Source organism: Chiloscyllium plagiosum, unplaced genomic scaffold, assembly GCF_037043375.1.
Source record: "Chiloscyllium plagiosum isolate Xiang-an unplaced genomic scaffold, Cpla_swu_hap1 HiC_scaffold_44, whole genome shotgun sequence".
In the NCBI taxonomy this organism is placed as follows: Eukaryota; Metazoa; Chordata; class Chondrichthyes; order Orectolobiformes; family Hemiscylliidae; genus Chiloscyllium; species Chiloscyllium plagiosum.
Window position 1 is genome coordinate 43,854,502 of NW_028270182.1, and position 5,338 is coordinate 43,859,839.

The window sequence follows — 5,338 nt, forward strand, 5'->3', positions numbered from 1 at the left end:
CCCGATGCCAACAGAAAGCGGCCACTGCAGCTTCAATCAGCGGCTTTCTGCCAAGCCATGGGGAACAACTCGTGGAAACTCCTTCCTTAGTAACAGTTCTTTCCGTGTGAAAGGAGCAAAACTTTCATTTTAAATTGGAAAGGGCTTCAAACCAAGATGAACAGGCTCATTGTTGTGAATTGACAGCAGTGGTGTGTGAGTCATTGCGAACAGTGAGAAATAAATGCTGAACCAATAGCACTGACACTGAGCCTTGCACCATCAGCTCCACACTCACATCTTGTGTCATGTCTCCTCTGCATCAGTGCATTTGACTTTAATTATTCTACCCTGCACCTCTCCTCAAGTTATTCCCGACCGCTTGCAGTGTCGAATTAGTACATGCAATTATTAGAAATGCACTTCTGAGACACAGTTGTCTTTCAATGAGATAAGATTCACTGCCCATCCCTAATTATCCCAAAGATGTAGGGGACGAGTTACTTTTGTCAACTCCTCAAAGATGCCACTCCTGACTCCACTCTGTCAATGTAACTCACTGAGGGAATAGCAAACTGACGCCACTCAGTCAGTGTTACTCATCCAGGGAAGGGCAGACTGACCCACACTCTCAGTGTAACTCAGCAGACTGATCCCACACGGTCAATATAAGTCATTCTCTGAAGAGCAGTCTGACCCCACTCTATAAATATAATTCACTCAGGGAAGAGCAAACTGATCCCATTCTGTCTATGGCACTCACCCAATGAATTAACACTAACCCCACTCTACCAATGTAACTCGCCAGGGAAGAGCAGACGGAACCCAGACTGTCAACATAAATTATCGAGGGAAGAGAATACTGACCCCGCTCTTTCTGTTTCACTCAGGCAGGAAAGAGCAGACTGTCACCACTCTGTGAAAGAAATTCCCCCAGGGAAGGGCAGACTGTCCCTACTGTATCTGCGTGACTGACACAGGTAAGAGCAACTAACCCAACTCTGTCAATGTATCTCCCTCAGGGAAGAATACCCTGACCCCTCTCTGTCCATGTAGCTCACCCAGGAAACAGCAGACTAACTCCACTCTGTCTATTTAAGTTCAGAAAAATCCTCTGAAGTACTTCCTATCTAGACACTCTCCACATCATTGTCTCTGTAACCTTGAGCATTCAATGGCGATTCCAAATAACATGCAAATGGTTAGAATGTGGCAGCAAACCAGAGCAACCACACAGACATTGGGCGAATGTGCAAACTTCCATCAGGCAGTTATCTAAGCCTGGAATGGAAACCAAACCCGGCAGCAGTCGTGATAATAAAATGGCAGAACAGAAACCTAGCAAAAAGAATTGCGTCCCTGTGTGTTGCAACGATGCTGAGTATTAATTAAGCCCCCTCCCTGTCGTTAAGTTCCATTCCCATCACTGCCAACCTTCTTCAAAGCAAAGCACGCACTTGCTTTTTCCAGCCTTCCTATATCCCGCTTTCATCCCGCTTTTTACCCAATCAGATTTCTGACTTCACAAACTACGTCATAACAGGTTGCCAACTGCAGGATGAGCTTTGTTCCGTTCTCCCCTGATGTTGATGGGAGTAATCCGGCATATTCGAATAGGACTTGATGCGCTTGCGGGTGGGGTATTCGCGGCATTTTGGCTTCTTTTTTCATTTTCGGTCTACTATTTCGAGTTCATTGCGCAGACTTCTGAAGAAGACTTTTTGGAGTCGAAATGGTAACTGTGTTTTCTCTCGAAAGACAGACGTAGCTTTATTTCTGTTCTCTTATAAATTGATCTTCTTCTGATCTTTGCAAGTGAAATAGGGTGCATTACTATTGCTCGGTTTTAGTTTCAAAACCAAGAGAAACATGAAGGAGAGAAGATCAAAGAACACAAAGGTTTGAGTTGTTAAGATAATGTTTGCAGCAATGGTGGACATGAAGGTCAAATTAAGATAACGGTTCAAGAACGTTTAGTCTGTGGAAGTGGTATGTGACTTTAGTTCCTAATATATGTTTCCGTTCTTCCAGTACATCTTGTTGACTCCCAGAAAACATTGATTGTTTTCTGTATTCACTTTGTTTCGCGACATCTGTCTTCTGGTCGACCAGGGACAACTTGAATTTGCGTCTGAATTGAATAAGATTTCGCTTTTCTTTCGAGAAGCAAACCTGTGTATTATGTCCCACTTATCAGGCAGTGGCTAAGAAATTCAAAATGAATTCCGGTTTATGGATCGTGAGCAAGAATGAAGTGATCCACTTGCGAACAGATGTCACCACGCCCTATTCCTACATCGGGCCTGAACGGTCCATCGGCAGAGTCTGCAGACAGGAAATGTCTAAGTGACTAGTCCTTTGTTCAGTTAGATTTGATACCAATGGTAGTGCTGTTTTGGTGCAGAAATGTGTCAACATCTCTGATGTTAGAGTCAATATTTAAGTCACATCTGCACCATGGAGTGTCTTCTCATATCGGAACATGCTGACATGAAAACATCCAGCTCTGATAGCAAAGGTTTCTTCATTAAACAGGGAGAATGTTTAACTAAGCATTTCAGACAGCCAGGATGAATAATTGGCATTTGGTTCTTCAAGCTGAGCTCTCCACACCAACTGCTCCAACGAAGGCCGTGGATAATATCCCCATCGATTATTTTGGTCAATTTTAGCCTCAACAACAACCTATTGTTCTGAACACCACAATCAGAGGGCTAACGCTGATTTTCATCGTTAATTTTCAATTTCAGTTCTTCATGCACAGTTTCTGACGAATGTGGACAGCAGAAGACCGTTAACATTCAATTTCTAATATTTCCAGAAAATTCTACTCCGCTGATATCGCCTTGCCTTATCACACCTCAAGCCAGGAACCTGGATCAGTCGAGTTCCTTTCCACACATGGAGTTGCTTTTTCTAATTCATTGACTGCTGATATAATAGATCATTGACCTTGAGAGTCAGCTGTAAATTAGGTTCAACTTTCTCAGCTTGACTTTCATCTGATCCTTAAAAAAAAATTCATCACCTGCAGGTAAGTGCATTGCATTGCTTCTTGTTTTGCTGAATTCCACCCCCAAACATCCAAATTTCACGATAGTTCGACAAATGTGTTGAAACTGATTCGTGTTGGATGTTGGTGGCTTTTGTGTCTCGACATATAATTTATTCAATTAGATGACTGGGTCAGTCTTGAAATTACTTCGGATTCTTCACAGTTGAAAATTTACTTTCGTGGGGCACGAAATCCAAATCCCGCAAAGGAATTAATGACTTTTAAAAGATTCTACGCTGTGAACAGGATTCGAACCTGCGTAGGGAGATCCCATTGGATTTCGAATCCAACGCCTTAACCTCTCGGCCATCACAGCTGCGGCAAAATCTCCAATTTTCATAGTAAAACAACTGAATTCATGAAATACGTAATTTGTTGGAAGAACAAATTGTCAAGACCCAAAGATTACGCCAAATCCTTTGCAGAGACCCAGACGAACGTTCCCTTAGCAGATTGACAGGCTTTCACCGCAAACTAGATTCTGCCACAGCTGAAGTTGTGGGAATGATTCTTCGTCGAATTATAGAGTCACGGATGTACACCACACGAAGAGAGGATCATTGTCTCACTGCGTTCGATCGATTTTGACTCAATTTCTCATCATCTGGTGCCAAATTCGATATGCTGTTGTGTTTTAATATTCATCGAAATATGGTATTAGAAATATTGATGCTAAGTCCATAAACACTAGCTACATTCGTAAAAAAAAATATCGGAATTATAAAGAATGCAGAGACAATTCACAGGAATGGATCCAGCAACTAATCCGTAAGTTCTGACATCAGGTAATGAACTTGTGAGCACAAGAGAGGAAGATTAACCGAAGATTTGGAACTTGAAATCGTCTTGACGGAATTATTTGCAAAGCTTTTGCGGTTCTTCTAGATTCAACAAGTCCTTGAACAATACAACACGGAAAGTGGCCCTTCTTTCCAACTTGACCATGGTGGACAGTTATCCTAAATTAATAGGTCCCATTTGCCAACATTTGGCCCACATCCCTCTAAACCTTGTTACTCATATATCCATTCAGATGCCATTCAATGTTATATTGTACCAGTCTCCAACAACTTCTCTGGCAGCTCATTCTGGACGCGTCTGAAAAAGTTGCCCCTGACGTCCCTTTTAAATCCTTACCCACTAATTTTAAACCGATGTTTTCTAAATTTTGACTTCCTCACCAGCCGGAAAACACCTTGACGAGTTAACCTATCCATGTCCCTCATGATTTAATAAATAGCAACGATTTGACTTTATCATACTTGTCAGGAGGCAAATGTGTGGAGATTATTTGTCGAAGGTTTGAAGTAGAAAGTCTAATGTACAGATTTTTATGCATCTTGGAGAAGTTTATAATAAGTCATTGAAGTCTAGTGGCAGTTGTAGAAGTCTGTTGTGAAAGCTGCAGGAGGATTTCAGGGCACGAGAACGAAGCATTATTTCCAATGTATGGTGGCTCAGTTCGACCGCACTTGGGCTACTGTATGAGGAATTATAATCCTCAATTTAGGAAAGATACTAATGCCATATGAGGAATACCACGAATGGTGATTAGCCTTGATATCATGGATGAACGTTAGTCCTCTGAATTGAAATTGGGCAAATCCCGCCTTTTTAAAAACAGTTTCGAAACAAGAGAGGTAATCTCATTGAGAGTTGCAAAATATTTGAAGAGATAAACAGGGTGGTGCAATTAAATTTTGTTCCCTCATTGGTGAATCTAGAAGCAGGAGAGGACAATTTTAAAATGAAGCATTGTGATTTATGACCAGGATGAGAACTATTGATTTTTGTCTTAGCCTTGAGAAGTCTCGCTATTCAGCACTACAGTGATCCTTGGATATTTGGTCTTTGAATGCATCACTATCAGCCTGACCTGCCGAAACTTACTGCATCACTATAGACCTGACCCCTCACACTTCCCGCCTTAATATCAGCGTGAACCCCTCAAACTTACTGCATCACTATCCATCTGGCGCCCTCACATTTACTGCGCCACTTTCATTTCGAGACCCTCATTTTGACTGCGTCACTATCAGCCTGACTGCCAAACACTTACTTTGCCACTATCAGTCACGCCCTTACACTTCCTATGTTACTATCACCCTGACTCCTTACACTTACTGTGTCACTGTCAGCCTGACTCCGTCACATTTATTGTGTCAGTATCAGACTGACGCCTCACACTTATCTTGTCAATAAAACACTGCCCCGTCACATTGACTGTGTCACTATCGGCCTGAACCCCTCACACTTACTGCTTCACTATCGCAATGTCCCTCTCTCACTTACGACGTCATTTAC

General features: G+C 42.2%; 1 non-coding gene across 1 annotated transcript; it reads right to left on the minus strand.

The window, feature by feature from the left end:
* Positions 1-3,268: 3,268 nt before the first annotated feature.
* Positions 3,269-3,350, minus strand: trnas-cga (transfer RNA serine (anticodon CGA)). The gene has a single exon. It is a non-coding gene; the product is annotated as a tRNA-Ser (tRNA).
* Between the last annotated feature and the right edge of the window lie 1,988 nt (positions 3,351-5,338).